This window comes from Pleurodeles waltl, chromosome 1_1, assembly GCF_031143425.1.
Source record: "Pleurodeles waltl isolate 20211129_DDA chromosome 1_1, aPleWal1.hap1.20221129, whole genome shotgun sequence".
NCBI lineage: Eukaryota > Metazoa > Chordata > Amphibia > Caudata > Salamandridae > Pleurodeles > Pleurodeles waltl.
The window spans coordinates 205,798,512-205,819,645 of NC_090436.1; the positions used below are offsets into that span (position 1 = coordinate 205,798,512).

Sequence of the window (21,134 nt, forward strand, 5' to 3'; positions counted from 1 at the left end):
ACCTTTCTTTTGTGGTGGTCCCTGAAGTGCAGGGATGTGTGGCCCCCACATTCTTTCTAAAAATAGCCCTAGGTAGGTGTTGGTCCCCAGAGCCTGGGAGGGTTTGCAGGTCACCCTATTAGTTTACTAAAAATATAGCAGCCCATGGGAGGTGGTGCTCTACGGGGCATCTAAAAGCGCTAGCTAGGAGGGGGGCCCCAGGCACCCCGCTACTATTATTAACCCGGGACCTGCCACACCGCGTGCCAAAGCATCTTTAAACGCAGAAGACCGTATTTCTTTTTTATTCACTGTGAAATCTGCAAATATTGACAAATTTAGCAGTGAATAAAAAAAAAGCTTTTTTGCCCTGGTGAGGGTGCTATCTGGGCCAAGTGATAACTTTCTGGCAAATTTGGTGTAATTCCGTCCAGTGGTTCGGGCTGCAGTCATGTCTAATATCGCTATGGTAACTAACATGGGAAACGCACTTTTTGAACCCTTCTTTTCTATAGCCCCCACTTGACGGATCGAGCTGAAACTTTCTATGTACAACATGACTCTTCAGTCCACTCTTTTGGGAAATTTTTCAGAGAGATTTGTCAAAAGGCACCAAAGATACAGCCAAGTCAAAAAACACTTTTTCAGTTGAAAAGGTAATATATATATATATTTATATATATATATACACACACATAACACACACAGACAAGCATACAGATATATATTTACACACATGCATATAGATACACAAATTAACACGCACACATATAACGTTTTCTTCCTCTTCTCTTGACAATTGTTTACCTGTATTTAGATTTAAATATTGTTAATCTTCTTGATATTGAGTCTGCCATGGAATGCCACTGTGAAGCTACAGTTAACCCAGATCTTTTCCCAACGGGGGAAAGCAATCCTCAAGTTTATATAGAATACGTTCATAACAGGCCATAAGGTATAGTTCCCCAATGTCAATCGAATGGAGTATCATCATCTTCCAGGATTGAAGAAGACATTGTTTGCCGGTTGGCAGTACTGGGGTGCACCATCGGCCTAATTTGCAGGATGATTTCTGGGTAAAGGGAGAAATTGTGCAATAAAACAGTTGCACCGTGCAGGTCCCTCGTAATGCCGGCATGAACACACAACACCCACCAATACCTCCTTCCTGCATGTCCCCAGTGAAATCCCTAAGTATGTGGACAATGTCTCAATTCGCTGCCTTGCATCTCCAAGAAGAGGGATCAATGGAGATCCTCACCTTCTGTAATCTGTATGGGGACCGGTGCCACTTATATAGGATCTTGAAACATGCTAATTTTAGTCTGGCCGTGCCTAAATAATAATTGTGATGCCTGAGGAGGGCAGATTAGTCTTCTTCTGTGTATTACAAGGAAAGTTGTACAGTCCAACACTCCTTGAGTTTGGCCCATACTGAGACAGAAAAGATTGAGTTTATGAGAAGTAAGTATACCTTTTTTGATCCCCACTGCAGAAGGTAGGATTGTATGGGAGATGTCAGTGGAGAAAAGGATGAGCCTCCCAGTGTGGCATGTTAGCAGTGGGACAGCTGATGGTATCTTCACGACTGTTGTGCTGAAAGTCTGCATGAGACATGGACCTCCTTAAACAACTGCCCTCCGTCATCCTTCAATAAGTGGTCAATGTGGAGTATTCCCCTACTAATAAAATCCATTCACATGGGTTCCCTGCCGCCTATCCAAATAATGCCATTACACCATAAAGGCGCCCTGTGGGCTTTACCCCAAGCATATCAGCTGGCCATAAGGACAGGGTGGGCTTTGATCAGCTCGTCTTTATCCTTCAAAGATGGCAAACACAAGCATCCTGTCTTTCCCATCAGGCATTTTTCAATGCACACCCATAATGAATATTAGAATATCGGAATACACATCCTTGTTACAGCCAGGATGCCTTTTGTGAAGGGTTTTAAATGGAAGATCTGTAGGACTGTGGGTTTTCCCAATGAGCAACTAATCTGTCCTCTGTGTTAATGGTCTAGACGTTTTTAACTATTTCTTCTCTGAATGCTCTGCTTTAAGTCCACAGTGCAGGCCGTTTATTAAATCCCCAAATGATGCGTGTAATTTTATGCTGTCTCCTAAAGAGGAAGTTGATTAGTATATGTTTATTTACGTTTTTTTAAAACTATCTGAATCTGTATTATTTTGAATTTGTAGGTTCATTTTTTGTTTTTTTCTGGTGCATTATTGATCTATGTTGGGGTCTACATCACACCCATCTTGGTGTTTCAAGGGAGGAGTGAAAGAAGGGTTTGAAGTATGCAAGTTGAAATAGCCAATGAAGTTCAGGATTGGGTAATGTGAGGCCTCCACATCCTGTACTTTCATTGAGTTTGTCTAGTTTCAGGCGGCTCTTCCCCGCCCCCAAATAAATAGCTGGAACACACAGGGGAAAAATGTTTTGCTAGTTTGGTGGAGACAACAAATCTCGAGCGCTCCTAGCCAGTCTGCATTGGGCCTAAATGCGCATATGAATTCTGTCGAAAAAACAAAGACCCTGAACCATGCTGCACTGGTGTCTTTTTTCTCTCCACATGAATAGCCCACGACCCCCCTACGAATGGGAACATGAAAATACTGGAATACTTCGCGAGTGCTCTATTAAGGTGATCTTTGTCAGCATAGAGTTGTTTAGTAAATGTATGTCAAACCTGGGTTTAAGATAAGCTACTGGACATCAAAATGTTCTTTGGGCTAACTCCTTTGAAAGGAAGAAGGTTCGCTGGCTTCAGACACTGAAGTCAAGCTTTAGGCACTGTCTATGCAGACAGTGCCAGTGGGATGTCCCAGTGGGAAAAGTGGTCAGGGTCCCCTAAAAAAACGTGGACATCTGCACTTCATTTCTTTTAAACAAATCAAGCTCTGCGTTTAAGGTTAAGTTGGCATGCTGGGCGCGCTGCAAACAGTGCTTGGTTGGTAGGCGAAGTAAAGGACACTTCACGAAAACGCTGAAGCCACACTCTGGAGGGGTGGGCAGAAAGAGGCCTGTGCGGGGGACAAGCTGCAGTGAATTAGGAAAGGAGCATGTTGAATTTAATGAAGTTCCTTTTGGAATCTTCTGTTGGATTGCAAGATTTGATAATTCCATTAGTTGCACCACACCCTCTCCAGAACTTTCCCTAATATTTATTTGGCTTTAGCTTTACAGTTTTAATAATAATGTTTTAAAGTATTATTTACCATTTAGTCCAGTAGTTTAAACCTAAACTGTTCTTTCATTAGATCACCCTAGAGGAGGTAGCAAACACGCTTGAATAGTGCCTTATGGTAAGTTTCGTTTGCGCGCACAGCTCAGAATAGCGTGCACAAATACACTGCATTGCCTCACACCAACCAAAATATTTAAAGGGAGCATAGCTTGCTACACACCACTAGTGGTCCCTGATGCACGCATTTTGTGGCTACGGCTGGGCATCTGCGTATGTGTTGATCTGCATGTATGTGTGGTCTATCTGTGCATAAATTCCTCCATGTGCTCCTGTGTGTATGAACTACATTAAAATAAAAACTATTGCTTATGCATTGCTTGTCAAAAAGATTTAAACTATAGGAAAGTAAACGCGGATGCATGGGAAGAGTCACTGTTGGTAGTTGACTTCTGTTTGTGCAGTGTTGCCTTTCTGAATGAATCCAAACTGGACAGCGTGGTTATGAGAATATGCTTGTGGTGGATAGGTTAAGTGATATCTATGTTATGTTACACTTCTTCTTTTCAGTGTGACTCTAAAAATGAAGACTGAATTAAACACTGTTCATTTTGCACCCTGTGCCTGAGTGCTGTCTGGTGTTTGTTACTCAAACTCACAGACAGTTCTGCAAACATATTTTACAACTATTTTTTAACATATATGATCTTTTCGTAAGTCTTTTGAACTCAACCATTTCCATTTGTTTATTTTGGTATTGTATGAAATGTAAATATTTAAAAACTGTATCGCCCTCCGACACAGATTTAAGGCAGTAAAGTTCTTGCTTAGCATGGAAGCAGAAAGGTCATCTCATTCAAATAGGTCAAATTCTTCTAACACCAAACTCAGTAAGTCCATTTCAGCCACTCTCTTTTAATACCAAAAGTATGTTAAGATTGGAAGGTTAATCGTGTTGAGCTAGTTTCCGACTGTGCCATTTCATCTATATTTTAATGAAATATGAAGAAACAAATTTTGTTCGATATAAAGTTGAAATCGTATTCATCTCGACTTAGTCCTCTCTCACATTTGTCAACTTCAAATTTACTATTTGCGTAATTGTCTAATAAATAAATATGTAAAGTTCACATCCTAAATACTTCTCAGGAGGAAGCTGCTGAAGTAGCCAAATACCAAGGTGGTCTCTTTATATCACTCTTGCAGTTTCTTTCTCATCCCTGGCTTTCTCTCTTTCTTATTGTTTTCCTATTTTTCTCTTCATTCTTTCTAACTTTTCTGTCTTATATTCTTTTGCTCTATGTCAAAATCTGATGATGAAAAACAAGCCCTGCTCTCTTAAATGGATGCAGCTGCCAATTAGCTGCGATCACCTGCACAAATTAAGCACGGAGGTCAGGGCAAACAGACAACATGATGGTGTTGCTCTTCACCTGCATTCCCGGGGTGATTTGTGTATGGTCCTTGCTTGGACCTCTGCATTAAGAACAAGTGAAGAAGTGTACTTCCACTTTCCTTCATTTGGAGCCATAAATCCTTTAAATGGCCTATCACCTGAGTTTAGACCAGTTGTGTGGCCCTGTACCTTTTGGTGCTGTTGTATTTTTCAAGTCAGGTTAGACTTTACTAAAGTCACTGCATTCAAGCTAGTCTGGTTGATGAGGGGTGATACCACGAAACTGGTCCCAGGATGTTTGTTTCCAGTCCAAGGAGGACCTGGCTTGGCAGTTGAGGCTGAACTGTTCCCATGGAGGGCAGGGTCAAGACTGATTTGCATACAGTTGGGTCCAAACTGGGGTGGGATAGTGAGCAGAAAAAATGATGGATTAAACTCAGATCTGTAACTGGGATGAATGTTTGATTTGTTCCTCATTCCATCCATCATCTGTTCTTTTTGCTTTTGTCACCCTAAGTGTGAAGAGTATGCCCAGATGTGGGTCCCATGTTCACCGTAGTACTGGATTCAAGCTAGCCTGGCTGATTAGGGGTGATACCACGAAACCTGTCTCAGGGTGCTTGTTTACGGTCCGGGGCACATATGGCCTTGTCCAAATGGGGGTGGCATGGTGAGCAGAAAAGATAATGGATTAAACCCAGATCTGTGCCTGGGGGTGAATGTCTCATTTGTTCAGCATTCCTTCCAACATGTGTTTGTTTTTGTTTTTTCACCCTAAGTGGAAAGGGTGTGCCCAGACATGGGTCCCATGCTCACTGTGTTACTACTTTCAAACTAGCCTGGTTGATTAGGGGTAATATCACAAAACCGGACCCAGGATACTTGTTTACGGTCCAGGGAGGACCTGGCTTGGCAGTTCAGGCTGGACTGGTCCCATGCAGAGCAGGGTTAAGACTGATTTGCATGTGGCTGGGATTAAACTGGAGTGGTATGGTGAGCAGACAAAATGATGGATTAACCCCAGATCCGTTACTGAGGGTGAATGTTTGATTTGTTCCGCATTCCATCCACCATCTGTTCTTAAAGCTGAATTACCAGCACAGAATCTGTAGCAGTATCGAGGCCAGCTGTCACAGCAACAACACTATGCCCCTTGGCGGCAATCAGCATGCCCTATGCTTAGTATGATCCACCACAACGTCAAAGAAATTATGTCAGTCAACTATCTCTAATGTACATTTCCAGTGCTGCGGTGAAGTCTACATATATTGGCACACCCCTGTTCCCAGCATCGCATGTAAAGTGTCCATTTGAGTCATTGAGATAATACCATCACATTCCATCCAATCCAACAGGTATGTTAGAGGCAGCAGATACTGTTGGAAGGAAGTGGTTATGAGAGAGACAATCCAACTTCCCCCTCCTATTACAGCAAAAAAACAGGCTTAAGAATAAAGGGGCCGAGCATCTCACAAGTGATTACACATCCAAACCTAGAGTCTTTGAGCTCTGCTTTCTAGCATCAATTTCCATCATTATCAGAATCATATCACTTCTCCTCCTCAACCTTGGGGTCGGCGGGAAGGGGCAGTGCGAAAGAGCAAGGATTTTCACCACATCCAACTTTACAAAATGTGTGGGACCACACAGCATTCTGATAGGTGCATTATATACACATTCATAGTGAGCTGGAAAAACAGTGGAGTACTGATACATAGCAATACCCATAGAAACCCCGTTAAAAAATATGAATCTTTTTCCCTGTGTAAGATGCCATATATATTGCCAGTAAGACTCTATCACCACATAATTTTTATATTAAACCACATTTATTAGATGTGTTTGCATCTTAAAGAAGCATCGCTTCAAGTGCCTTTCAAACGCCACTGACAACTGACATCACAATTCTGTGTATAATGCACAAACGTTCCCGTCTTGTTTCCCTGTTCTCTAATGCAAGCCAAACTGGACCGCGTTTTCCACCCCACATGATCCCCACATTTGTCTGCCAGAGTACATAACAGCTAGACATCCAACAGAAAGGTCATTTAACAGGATAACAGCTTGTTAAAATTATGAAGGAATAAGACAATGGGGAACCATCTCAAGAACACAACTTTAAAGGTACAGAGGACGGAAAAATAAGAATATTTGATATGCCACTAGTAGAGTCAAGTGATCAGGCGAAGAATAGTAAAATGTAATTGTGATTTTTGTCCATTTTTCATACGTTTACTATTTTTATACATTACTCCCCAGACTGTGGAATTCACCATGTTCAGCGATTCGAATCAGCACGTTTCTAATATATGTCTCAGAAGCAATTTGTTGCTTATAATTCACGTTGTATCCCATTTTCCACCAAACGCGCCAGACCGCAGACTCTAAGAAACACGTTGCCAATCACGTGGAGCCAGATCAGTGGATGCTCATGAGTGAATTCTTTGGCTGAGCTCTCGGTGTCTTTTCAGAGCAGTGCCTGGCCCCGTGCTGCAGATGAAAGCTTAGGAGGCTTTTCATTCTGTGGGATTTTAAAGCCACATCACTGAGGAAGAACCATGAGCTGGGGCTGGGCCTTCACGCTCGGCGTCAAAACATTTATGAGTTGCTGATTCTTTTGTGGGTCACCCACTCACTGTTCATATTCAATTTACCAGGTAATGTACACAATGTATGCTGCATGTTCCAGTACCACTTCCTTGTGATTTCATTTCACTTTAAATGCCATGTATCTGCTTTCATAGGATCAGTGCCCATTAAAATTGTTTTACTTACTTATTTGTTTCCTACTGTGCCTTTCGGTTATGCTTGGTAATGCAAAGTCCATAAAAAGGTCACAAAAATATTAACATTTCGTTCTTCTTTTACTGAGCTTATACATAAATTGCATGCTTTGAAATCTACAGGAAGTGCACACACACATGTGCATGGATAAGCACTTTCTGAGCAAATATTTACGCATGCACCCACCTAATTATGTACATCACTGCATTATGTTTATTTATAGACACCGGCAGCCCCACCCACTAAACTGCTAGTTTATTAAATCTGTAATTAAAACTGTTAATGAGACATGAAAATTCCTCAATGAAGAATCGACAGCCATACCTATGGACACAGAGACCTTGCTCAATCAGCCAACAAACATTTCTACTTTGTGCTTCGGGCCGCTCACTTGCTGGTTCTAAGCACTTTAAGTAAAGTGTTTAATACCTGCCCTGTCTTGAGCTGCTGCTAAGATACCAAACAAGAATGTGTGGAGAATCATCCCACCTCATACTGGCTGCAGGTATAAATTCACGAAAGACGTTCAAAATTCTCTCAGAATACAAGCCTGCATTGGCTCAGCTCCAGAAAGTGGGTATCTAGGACTAACCCTTCTGGGGCTTAGTTGAGTTGTCAGAAAGTTTTAAGACAGCGATGTGTCTACCACCCACTGTCTTACTTCAGAATTGCTCATTGCCATTCGTGACCATTCCCCAAGTCCCTGCAAGCATAACGTAATCACCTACCTAGTTCACTACTTGCCACAATGGTCCCTAAAAAATGCACAACCAACCATTGAGCAGGTACTGTAGAGAAGCACGGCTCTGCCAGTAGAATTGAGAGAGCTTGGTTTAAAAACCTGAGCCACTATTTCAGTTTTCCGATGCCACTAACAAATTATACCAAAATCACAATTTACTGAAAATCGAAATTTAATCGCAGGAACGAACCTTCGTGTGAAAGCTCCCAGCACACCTGCCAGGCCAACCTTCACTTCCGAAATCTCGGTCTGGCATGGCTCACTTACATGGGTTCAAAGGGCAACTCCACCTGCCAGTCAAGTTACGAAGAACCAGGTCACCTATCTCTGCCTCTTCCAATGCGTCCTACAACTTCTACAGGAAGAGATGGCAGCTACTGAGTCTCAACTCTGCGCACTGTACGGTGACATCCCAGACTACTAAAGAGATACAACCTCAACACAACCCTCATTTCCACAACAATAACAGGCGAGCTCCCAGAAGGATGCTACCTGCCTCTTTCACTAAAGCATGCCCTTCTATCACCACTCCCAAAGAGGACCGCTCTAGACATCGAGCGTCCCGCAGCCACAGGAGCCTCTCCAGCACACGCTCACTGGTAAGGTTGCTGAATGAATGAGTGCACAGTCGGGAGCCAACTTCTGCTTCGTGCTCCAGCAATATTTCAGCAGAGGGAGACACCAAAGATGGGCTTGTTGCAGCACTTTTTCATGTTTACATTGATGTTGATATAGAGGTCTTAAACGCAATAAAAAGAGTCTTAACAAAAAGACTGGGCTTTAGATGAAAACAACATTGGCAATGCCATCTGGTCTGAATTTAGAATAGAAAACAGAGAAAATGTTTTACAAAGCTAGACAAACCGTTCAGACAGGTACAGAAGGGACAGCAAGCTTTTCTAACAAAAGTGGATTTGGAAAATTAGAGTGTGGGTGTGTGTACGTGATAGTATGAGACAGTGTGAAAGAGTGTGAGTGTGTATAAGAGTGTGTTAGAGAATGTGAGTGTGTGTTTTTTTTTTTAGTTAGGGTGACCTGTCATCCCGGATTTACCCAGCCAGTCCAGGTTTTTTCAAGGACTGTCCCAGCGTCCTGACACTTTCTTACAAAGGTAACGCATGTTCCTCTTTTCAAGAGATGGATGGCTGCATGGGCATAATAATTACGTTGATGGACATGCACACGTTCCCACTGACCCTCCCACAGGATGATGGATGTTACATTTTTTTACAGAGTCGCCTGCTGTGCTGCATCACCTAATTTCCTTAGCACAGAAGGATATACTCAGGGGTGGCCCAGTATCAGGAGAAACTATCAGCCAAGGCCCAGCCTCACCAGACTGTTCCTGGTGCTCATCAAAGCATGTGGGAGAGGATGTTTTCATTATCAATTAAAGTAGCACAAATGTCTACATCAACTTCGAGAAGAGCCCACAATGGTTGTCTTTCTGATTTCCGTTTCACAGCACAAAAAAAACCCCATCATAGTGCCATGGCTCTCTCCACCAACTTCCTCAACCAAAAAAACACAAATTGAAACGTATCCATTCCTGTTTTTTTTTTTTTTATTTGCTTTCTGGTAATCGTAGTCTTATTTTGCTAATATAAATAAAAAGCCATGATGCCCAGAATGCAAAGAAAAGCAAACTACATGAATCGCTCATGTGTGACATTAAGTAAGTTGAGATCTCTGATGTATTCCTTATCTAATCAAAAGTTTTTGAATGGAACAAATAGCTCAGTCTCTGAAACGCTGTCTTTTTTTTATGCAGTCTTTTTGTTAATAGATTTGTGAAATGCGACAGTGTTGCCCTTTTGTGTTGGTGGGGGTCGTATTGTAATCCTTCAGCGTGCATTGTCGGTGCCAACATTCTGTCATACTTCCAAGTCAGAGACTTCTAGGTAAGTTGACTGTCCTGATTGCATAACAATAGTAATAATAATAATATCACGATAGCCATGGTAATTATCAGGTCCCCTTTGCCCAGTGGTCATTACATTTTTAGGGCCCTGTTTTGAGAGTGCAGTTGCAAAACAGAACTACTGATAGCAATATACTCAGAGTGGGCTTTGGGAACACCTCTTTCAGCCACTGGCTTCTTTGACCAGCCACTTTCAGCCATTAAGTTAGAATTTTGCCCGTCATATCTTGGCTCACTGGTGTAGTCATGTCTCATCTAATGCTACTTGCTGTATCCTTCCACCACCATGTGAGTGCTTGTATTGAATAACATGAGGGACTACTTTACAACTACAGCTCTCACTATCAGCTCCTGCAAGCTCCCCCTCATGTACCTCGCATTAATGTACTCTGCCTACATTATCACATTAAATCCAGTCCTGTCAGTTCTGCAATGCTTGTCGGAAAATACCACCCACATCCTGAGAGGCCACTCATGCAAGCAACGTGTTCTCAAAAGAACCTCTTACCTGCTGAACTATTTACAGGTTTGGTTGAAGCCCATTGTGATATAGTGAGGCCCATCCATCCCTTGAGACAAGAAAAGGGCCTCAAACTATCTATTCTTTCCTTGCAAATTAAAAATATTGCTCTTCCTCGCAAACCAAAAACCAAATGAAGCACTGGGAGACTTTCTAAAGGCGTCTGCGCTCAATAAATAGAAACAGTGACCAAAACAATGCATCATTACTTCAGGCTGTACGAAAGCTAGGGCTTGCAGCCTTTACACTGAATGTTAGTTTAGATATGGCTCGGTACATAACACTGCAGCCAAAGCTTTCTTTTAGAAGTAAAATAAAAAGCAATAGCTTGGATGAATAAAGCTGAATGTCCACAGCCGCTTGTATTAACTTTCAACAGTTGCCCGCCCCTCACAGCCAGTGAATTAATCCATCCACTGCAATGGTCTCTCTTCAAAACCAAGGACACAGGTTCGAAACCGTGTAGGTCCTGCTTAGCCTTTCATCATCAGGAAGCGTTTCATCAACAGGTGTTTTACACATACAAGAGAAATGTCACGATAAATGTTATCCAGAAGAGGTCAGAAAATGACACACGTTTGACAGAAATAAGTACAACTTTTGACCATTTTTTCGGGTAAATAAAGAACAGGTGCATTACATAGCCCAAGGCATCCCGTGCAACGAACACTATTCAAAAATAGGATAAAGACTCTTCAAAATTCAAAAAACGATCTCTTTAACATGCAGAAGCAAGTCAGATTAGTATATGGGATATCACTGCATTGACAAGCATTTATTAAAAGTGACAGTTTTTAAACATAGATTTAAAAATAATCAAGCTCCCTGCGCCCTCCGCCATGACAACTTCACCATCAGTGAATTGAGAGGCAAGTCAGTGTTTTGCACACTCTATATGTGGCCCAGATTTTTACAGGGGGCAACATTATATTGTATTTAAATCAGACACAAGAAAAGTGTTTGTAAAGCACGCACCCTGAACTCACGTATTTCAAAGCCCCTCAAAAGCAATAAGGTAAAAGGAAACATAGTGAAAACAATATTTTCCTACAATCACACAACTGTTTAAGTGGAGACCATAGGAGAAGTTCCAGGTTTTCTAATTTGGCATTGTGCCACTCAGCCAACAGGTGGATATTGTTTCCTACTCCTATTTTAAAACAAAAGTTATTTTTTAAAAAAAATTCTTGTTGCATTAGGTTAGGGCATCTGTGGCATGCAGAAGCGACATGAACGTTCAGCTCGTTTTCGGCTCTTGGACCTCAAGCCTGGCTCAAGCTTTCAGTGGCTCGTCCACCTCTACTGAGCAAAAAACTATGAGACAACCTGTTTAGGTCCTTTGAGGAGAGAATAGCTGTTCTCTACTTCACTTTGTGTTCTCCCTGTGCATTCAGAGCACAGTGAGCAGTGTCTTGCAACATCTCCTCTATGCAAGCATGCCTCTACTCAAAGTTGGGAGCAAGCATTCCACTGTTTTTTGTTTAGGATAAACCAATAGAGGTGGGCAAGACACTGGAAACTCGAGCCAGGTGCCTGGCTCAAAGCAGTATTCCTGAACCTTGAGCTCAAAACAAGCAGAGCTTTCATATGGCTTCAACGTTCCTCCCTTGCTCTACCCTCATGCACAGAGTTAAAATCAATGTCTTAAAATTTGAGGTAAAAAGGAGAGATGAATAAATACCAATTTAGTGGCTGATTTGTGTGAAATGAAACCAAAAAACATTGGAATAATTCTGTTTCCTCACATAACTAAATTGTGTGATATTAGGCAAATATTTCATTTCTCTTATCCTACTTTTTCTCCATTACTTCATATGAAGGCACCTTGAAATATGGCATTTAATAATACCACCAGATGTACAAAAACGAATTGTGTTTAATTTCATAGGTTACAATGTTGCTCTAATTATACATGTCTGGCCCACATACATTCTTCACATGATCACTGACGTTCCTGCTAGTTCACTAGCAGGCTTGTCGCCAGGACAGACGCTGGCACGGTTCTAAGTTCATGTTTAGAAACGATATCACTTTTCAAAAATACCTCTCTGCAGCAACATATTAACATCAAACCTTCCGCAAGTTAAAAAAATATACTTTTTTAAATTTACAAAAGACTATCGCATTTTACGTGAGGTTTGTTGCTTAACTTACATGGAAAAATGTCCAGGGCTCGGCTCCTACATGGGCTCTTACAGCCAAGGCTGCCCCTTGCAGTTAATTTGATGCCTCACCCGCTTATAGAAACTGAGTCATGAGAAGGAAGAGAAGCAGACCATGGATGTTGTCAACAGCAGAGCTAGGTCCATCATTGATCCTACAAAGATGCAGCCAAGCACGGTCCAACTGCAATAAAGCCCTCATATCGTAATTTAGCTAAATGTGATAGATAGGCTTTCAAATCCGTAGGTGGCGCAGCTGTGCGACCACATGTCAAATGCGGATGCCTAAGCCAGTCCTGTTTTTTTAATTTGTGGTGCTTTGTGAACCAGGAATTTTTAGGTTGAGCATGCAAACGCTTTGACCTGTTGTAAGTATTGTGAGCTTTTAACCATGCCCACCACACGCTCATCACTTTCAATTGTTCGTGGGCTTGCCTTTCAAAAATCCTTTATCATTCATAAATGCTTTACGTTTGTTCCTCCTTGGGGAAGTTTTGTTACCGCCTTGGACACTGAACCTGTTGCATGAATAATTGCACACTTGCCGATTTGACTGTCAAGGAACTTTTTTTTCCTTTTGTGTCTCTGCTTCACGCTCATGCTCATGGCAGCCATGGTGCATTGAATCGGCTTGCTTATGTCAACTGTTTTACTATTCATTTTCAATTTATGTGGCAAGAAAAGTCCAGTTAGGAATTTACAACGCCAATAGAAGTAACTCGAGCAAACGCACAACCCATTACATTGTAAATGCTTGTTAACACATTGCTACAACATAAGGAGTGGCCCTAAAAGGCCCAAAATGTTACATGTTACTGGCTAGAGAGGCATGCACGCCTAACTGCGTCACACACCACAAGAGGCCACGGGCCCACGATGCACAAACTGTCAAGTCTTGGAAAGTTTAACATCAATCCTCGAGGCCCGCAGAAGCCTGCGATGGATGGTCCAAGTAGGGGAGATGTCGGCATTCGTGAAAGCTTCTCTAATCTCTACCAGCTGCTTGCCTCTTCACTACCCAACACCACAAAACGCCGTAGGCGCATGCATGTAAAAGGACAACTACAAGTCGCAGAATATGTTGTGCTTTTGGCTGAAAAGCCATGACTGGCCGAAAGCAGGCCGCGTGATAAAGAAGCATCTGACGTTTATAGTCTTGATGTTTCTCCTCAGCATAAGCTGAATAGTTTTGCTCAATGTGTTATTTCTGTCAACGCGCTTTGTTTTTTTTTTAAATGGATTTGTTGCTACTGTAAAAGTCCTGCATTATTAAATGCGAGGCATAAAGCGTTAGCGTCATGTAGCACCTCAATACGAGATAGAACATGCAGGTGCTATACGATGGCTACGGGAGCAGGGTTTGGGTGTCAAAGAGCGCTTCTCACGTGAACGGAAAACTGAAGAAATTAAAAGATGCACATGAAGTGCTAGAGATGGGGCATCCGAGCAGTCTGGAGCTGGACCGAGGGAAGAAGGCGCTTGGCAGGCACGAGCTCCTTGTTTACAGCCGGATAGATCCGGGGAAACATCTGATCTAAGTCGGTAAGAGACGACATCAAACCCTACACACAGTACGCCGAACAACGCACAACCGTAACCACTGATATTTAGTCTACAAAGCTCACATAAATAAGGATTCTAACATGTAGTAAAAATGAGCTATCTAGCTTTTCATTTTTTTCTAAATATACTCATGTCAGGAAAAATAAACCATATCATAGTCTCAACAATGCGGCTTGAAAATTCGACTTGAAAAGTTTTATGTCTCTTATTTTTTATTGCACACTTTATTCTCAGGACTTCTATTCCTACAAAACACCTTATTTTACGTAAACTCTTGCGCTGAACCCCCGTTTTCCTCAGGACGCTGCTATTTTATTTTTGTGAAAGCAAGTTACTTCCAGTGGGGTGGGCGTTAATGAAGAAGATGGGGGCTCGAGGGTATGGACAGAAAATGTTTACCCAGATAAATACCAAAGATGTAGAAAAGATAAAACAGAGATGTGAAACAACATTCTTAGCAGTGATAAAAATAATAGAAATAATTGTATACTGATTGTAGTACAACTAGTAGTATAATAACATCGACAACCATTCTTGTATTGTGGTTGCAATTGTATAGCGCTGCATTAGCGGACGAGTGGCACAATACACTGGCGCGCGTGACTGGGTTAACAATGATATATACTGCGTCCTCTGAGGGAAGTGTGTGGTGTCACCTCTAATGACAAGAGTCGTCTCTGTGCTTAAGTGAGTAGGGCAGTAAAGTAGAATGAACGATAAAACAGTAAACTAGAACAAACGATAAAAAACACAGGTTGTAATACATTTTTGTCATGTCTGATTGGAAATGTGAGCATTAAGAGCGCGCTGAATGTGGCGTTTCAGGGAAGTGCGTGATAGCTTTGGAACGCTCTACTCGGGTGGCTGCTACTGAGTATCAGTGCTCATGCCTGCAGTTGTCAGAAGTAGAGTGCGCAATCTCTGCATACCCTCACCTGCAGGAACAAGTTCCTGGTCCGGGGTGGGTATGACAAGAATACCCAGTTAATAATGGTGATATTGATATTATAATTACGTCTAGCAGTTAAGTAATCGGCTGAGCAAATCGAGTTTTTCCTCGCGCTTCCCAACTCCTGTGATCCTCGGCTGTAAGATCCATCTCCAGGCACCTTAAAATCCCTATGTGGCACAGAAGATAAACACATAGCAGCAGACCCGTGCCAGTGTAACAATATATGAACAGCGGGCATTTCTGTTGCACTATATCAGATTGCAATTTATAGCTCAGCTCATATCGCAACGCACATCTACGTAGCTCAGCTCACATTACAATATAGAGAGAGCTCAAGCTCCCCCTGGTGAACATCACTGCGTCCTATCCCAGGCAACCTGTATAGAAAGGACGTAAACAGAGCATCGAGTGCGTCATACGTACAGTGCCGCGGCCTTGCGTCCCGCTGCGTCCTAGAGCGTCCGCAGGCCTTGGGCTCGCGCACGCGCAGCTCTACGCCCGTCCCTGGTCTCCGGTGAAGTCCGCTCCACTCCTCCGGCTCTGACTGCCTCCATGGCGGTGGTACCGCCTCGCACTAGCTTTGGCCTTTCCCCAGCAGTGCCATCCTCTCCGCGCGCCTCGGCGTTGCCCGGGGTCCCCGCCCGTCATCTCCAGACCGAGCCCCCGTAGCCGGGCATGCAGAGCGCGCTGGGTCCCGTCCTCTCTCCCGTCACTCACACGTTTGTGGATGAATCGCGGCTGCTGCTTCGCGTGCGAGGCTGCTGACGATAATACACGTATAGCTCCACACCTTTCTCAGAACCGAGTAGAATAACTTCTTGCGGTATAATTAAAACGCCTTTCCAAAACACAGTACGATTGCAAAAATACAAAAAGTAAAAGAACTGCGAGGGAGAATAGCAATGTTATGAGGGGGAAAAATTAGGCTGCGCTCCATCTGACGCGCAGTGTCTGAAAAGAAACCTGATCGGATTAGTTGCAAGGATCATAATCGTGCCGAAATGTGCCCACGTTTTCCTGATTGTGTCATTGCCCTGGAGCGTCGGGCGCTCCCTGCTGTGACGAGCACTGCCCTCTTCTGACCCAGCAACGATCCCCTCCCCCAGGTACTGCTTCTCTTTCACGCCGTCTCCTGCTTTCTCTCAGTTCCAGCGGGAAGCGATGCATCCACCCACCGCTTCACGTGCAGACACTGCAATCAATACCGCTCGTCAGCAAAATCAAGGGCACCCACGTGCCAGCGTGGAGAAGTATTGATGTCCCACACTCCACTCATATCCCCCTTCGCAGTCTCTTATCTGATCACGGAAGAAAGCCACATTACCAAGGTACTTCACAGTCCCCCCTCCCCGTTCACAGGGTTATAGGATTCCTCGTCATCAAACATACATGGGACGGGATGAGATGGCAAGGTGTGCTGTGGCCCTGACAGGCCACCGAGTAAAGCCACAACACAAAAGTGCCGCTGTAATAAAACTAGGCACCGCAGCCAGTGCATCCTTCGTTATTTCTGAATGTTCAGCACCTCCTGGCGTTATACTTATCTATTTTGCCTCCTACCCTTGCCCATCGGGTTTTGCGCTTTCTCCATGTCTCCCACCTAACTGCCTCCTACCCTTGCCCATCGGGTTTTGCGCTTTCTCCACGTCTCCCACCTAACTCCCTCTTGCAATCTTGAACAATAAACCATAGATGCAGAAACGCAGTTGTAACATGCTCTTCAGCCACATTGTTTAGGGGGCTTCATGAGTCACAAAACATGAGTCACGGCCACTCCACACACTCAGCCATGGTAATAAATGCAGCTGATCTCAGAGAACGTGAGATTGTGTAGAAGGCAGTATTTTTAGCTCGGGTAGTGGGAATAAATCATTATTTCCACATTTTTTTCTTTCAAATCATTGAAAAGTCTAGTTTGCAGATATATATATATATATATATATATATAGACCTGGGCTTTACTTTTACTCAAATCATTGTAATCAGACACTTGAGTCCAAATAGGGCACTTTAAGTCCAATAGGACTATGACTTCTTGTTGTATCCAAATAGGCACACAGGTATAAGAAAGATGTGTCTTTGATCCATAACAGCACAGTACATCTTCTCCACGTCCTCTCCAACGTACTGCATAACATCCAAATGATTACGTTCCATCCTACAGAATATCCCTACATTCCACCCCAACATTCCTTTCCACATTCCCTATACCAACATACAACATATTTCCCTTCTTTAACAAAATATATAAAAAAAAAATGCACAAATTAATGCATATAAAACTATGTACAAGACAAAATTATAAGTTTGAAACAAAATCTTCGAATTTGAGCGGCTTGCGTTTTGTTCTTGCATCAGACGTCACACGTGATGCCACAGAACCATTATCTGGCACACCCCCAACACCAACATCACCCTGATAGGATAATTCATTACTCCGTACATCTTCCTCATCAATCTGTTCCTGATACACATTTCCAACCCCACAACCTGTTGATGTTTCAGCAGAGAGCATTTCAACACCTTTCCCAGCTTTGGGAACACAACTATAATACACATCACCTTCCAAGCCTTCTCTATCCAAACACACCAATTCACTATTGCCTACATCCCCACAACACTTTGCAACTCTACTCATATTCCACACTATCCCATCCTGAGTAATAACTCTCTTGTTATACACTGTTATCACTTTCAAAGCTCTTCCACACTTTGACGTCCCCTTCCTAACAAATTCTGGTTTACGAACTCTGACCCAATCACCCACTTTAACCTCCGACTCTTCCACTCTCCATTTGCTATCATAGGTTTCTTTGAATTTTCTCTGCTTCCCTCTGACTCTCTCTCTGCCCTCTTCCAAACACAAATTTCCCACTCTTTGTTTAGTCTTTTCTTAAACCACCAAGGACATAACTTAGACACAGGTTGTCTTCCCTTAAGTAACCTAAAAGGGCTAACTTCAGTAGTACTTTCGGCATTATACGATAGTGCCATAGCTTTTCCCTTAACTTCTCCTTCCATTGTCCTCCAAAACTACGTGCCCATGCAATACCAACTTAAAGAACTCAATAACAGTACCAGCGGTAACCTGGGAAACCAACTTCACCTCTGGCCACTTAGAGTAATAATCAATCAACACAAGTGCAAAACGAGCTTCGGCCGGAAGAAAACAAAACAGACCAGAAATGTCAAACCCCAATTTTCACCAGGGCGAATCCGGCCAGGGCACAGTCAAGAGAGGAGCAGGAACTGTCCTCAACATCTTTTCAGCATTAACACACACACAACACTCCCTTACAACCTTCTCTGCCATTTTATCCAGCCGTGGCCACCAAAAACAAGAAAAAATTAGCCTCTTCATAGAAGACAACCCGGGATGACCTTCATGAGCAAGTTTTAAAATTACTTCCTGCAATCCTTTAGGAGGAACACACTTTACCATTCTTGAACAACAGTTCATTCTCTAGTTCTAAATCATCCTTAACCGTATGAAATATACTGAACTCTTCAGAAAGTTTTCTCTTATTGGGCCAACCACACTGCACATTTCTTTTAACTTCTTGCACTAACAAATCCTCCTTATCACATTTCTTCCACACCTCCTCCTCAATACCCACAAATTCATTAGTCATGTACCCTGACACAACATCATTCTCCAGTTCCTTTCCAAAACCATCAACCACTACACCCTTATCCTGTGGAAGACATGATATACAATCTGCCACTGCATTGCTCTTGCCAGGCACATACTCAATCTTGAAGCAATACTCCTGCAATCTTGAAATCAATCTGGCAATACAAGCAGTAGCATTTCCCCCCCACCTGGAGACAAAATTCCCACCAATGGTTTATGGTCAGTCTGCAAAATAAATTTTGAACCCCAAATGTAATTTCGAAAATGTTCCACCGCCCAGCCACATGATGATAATTATTTTTCTATCACAGCATACCTCCTCTCCGCATCCGTCAATGTACGAGACGCAAATGAAACATTCCACTTGTCCTTTCCACAGCACTGCAACAGTACACCACCAGTCCCGTACATACTGGCATCTACTGTTACAACACATTGCACACTCACACAAAAGGGTCGCAAGGTAGGAGCATGAATAATTTCTTTCTTTATTCTCTCAAACATCAGATTCCTGTCTATCGGTCCAGACATACTGAACCCCCTTGCGTGCAAGTTCCCTCAGAGGTTCCATTTTTGTTGCAAAATTCTCAATGAATTTGCTATAATATTCACACAGACCTGTAAATGATAATAACTTAGCACGATTGTCAGGGGCAGGTGCATTAACAATAGCTTCCACCAATGATCGTTTAGGAATCACACCTTCTGACAACGTGTGACCTAAATATTCAACAGACTCCGAGAAAAAATTGCACTTCCCTTCCTTCAAAGTCAGACCACTCTTCCTTAATACTTCACACACATTCACCACATGCTTCCGATGCTCACTTTCATTTTTTGAAAATATCAAAATATCATCTTGGAAACATTTTACATAACTGTCCATATCCTTGAACAAGTGATACATAGCTCTCTGAAATACAGACGCTGCATATGCTAATCCAAAGGGCATTCTTTTGAACTGATATAACCCTTGTGGTGTGGTAAACGCAGTTAAATGTCTGTAAGTTAAATTTGATGATACACCGATCTCAAATCCAACGTTGAAAAAATGCTTGCTCCTTCTAACATGCTGATCACCTCATTAATATTAGGTAACGGATGACAATTGACAACGATGTTCCCATTGACGGCCCTCAAGTCAACACACAACCTCAGCGAACTGTCAGCCTTCCGGGCCAACACAATTGGAGAGACCCACTCCGACGATTCAGTCTCTTCAATCACATTGTTCTTAACCATTTCCAACAAAATTTGTTTCACCTCCTCTCTAACACATATAGGTACATTCCTCATCGTCTGCACCAAAGGTTTAGCATTAGTCTTAATCTTGATTTTGTGACTATAGTTCTGTAACTTCCCACCGAAAGCGAAATAATAAAACAGTACTTTCCACTAAAAGATGTAAGGATGATAACAAAAAATATGTGAAGACGCGCGATGAACTGCTTCCAGCAGGCATCCAAAACGGTAGAAGAAACAACAGTTTCACGAAAATAGTCACACTGTCAAAGCAAGAATAAACATAAAACATACAAAACCAGATTTCCACATCCAATAAACTGGGTTCAATGGAGCAAAACAGCTCCTCGGTTCGACACCGCTCCTGTGCTGTTTTGAAGTAGCAGGTGTCGGAGATCGTCGCCAAAATGTTGAACCCAAATAGACATACGGGTATGAGAAAGATGTGTCTTTAATCCATAACAGCACAGTACATCTTCTCCACGTCCTCTCCAACGTACCGCATAACATCCAAATGATTACATTCCATCCTACAGAATACCCCTACATTCCTTTCCACATTCCATTTTCCACATTCCAAATACCAACATACAACACTTCTGTCAAGCCTTAGCTTGCTAAATTAATCCCCAGACTTGGAATGCTTGTGTCTGGGACATGGAAACACACTGCCACTCTTTACAGAAGACTGCTCTAAACCTAATTGTCACATCAAAGGTATTATAAAGACCCTCAAAGTTATCTAGATACATTTTTGTTTGGCTAGTTTTCAGGTACTCCAGCTCCCATTTTCATTTTTATGTAGTTTGCAGCTCTTATTGGCTGCAGCTGAAGTGCCCTGGAGGCAGGGTCACAGGCATGGCTTGAAAAGCAAAAGACTGAATTATAATATGTTGTTCTTTCACCTTCATTCAACTACATATAACATAACACACATCTAAAATAAAAATAAATGTAAGTTCAAGTTATACTTGGGAAATACACTCCTAAATTATGGAAGCTTAGCTGGTTAATGTAATCACTTCACGCCTGTGTGTGGAACCAGTCAC

General features: G+C 42.5%; 1 protein-coding gene and 1 long non-coding RNA gene across 5 annotated transcripts in view; one reads left to right on the forward strand and one right to left on the reverse strand.

Moving 5' to 3' along the window:
- The window catches only part of PRLR (prolactin receptor), a 450,951-nt gene that overhangs the window by 55,144 nt on the left and 374,673 nt on the right, over positions 1-21,134 (reverse strand). The window contains exon 1 of one of the 4 annotated variants that reach the window (XM_069220799.1): positions 15,633-16,481. The exons of 2 other annotated variants lie outside the window; for them this stretch is intronic. The gene's annotated coding sequence lies outside the window, so the exon portion shown is untranslated. Of the gene's footprint in view, positions 1-15,192; positions 15,513-15,632; positions 16,482-21,134 lie in introns of those variants that run through there. One more of the 4 variants, XM_069220807.1, reaches the window with a different exon arrangement.
- LOC138282856 (uncharacterized) overlaps positions 13,834-21,134 on the forward strand; it is a 103,897-nt gene continuing 96,596 nt past the window's right edge. The window contains exon 1 of the long non-coding RNA XR_011201013.1: positions 13,834-14,236. This is a non-coding gene — a long non-coding RNA (uncharacterized lncRNA). The remainder of the gene's footprint in view (positions 14,237-21,134) is intronic.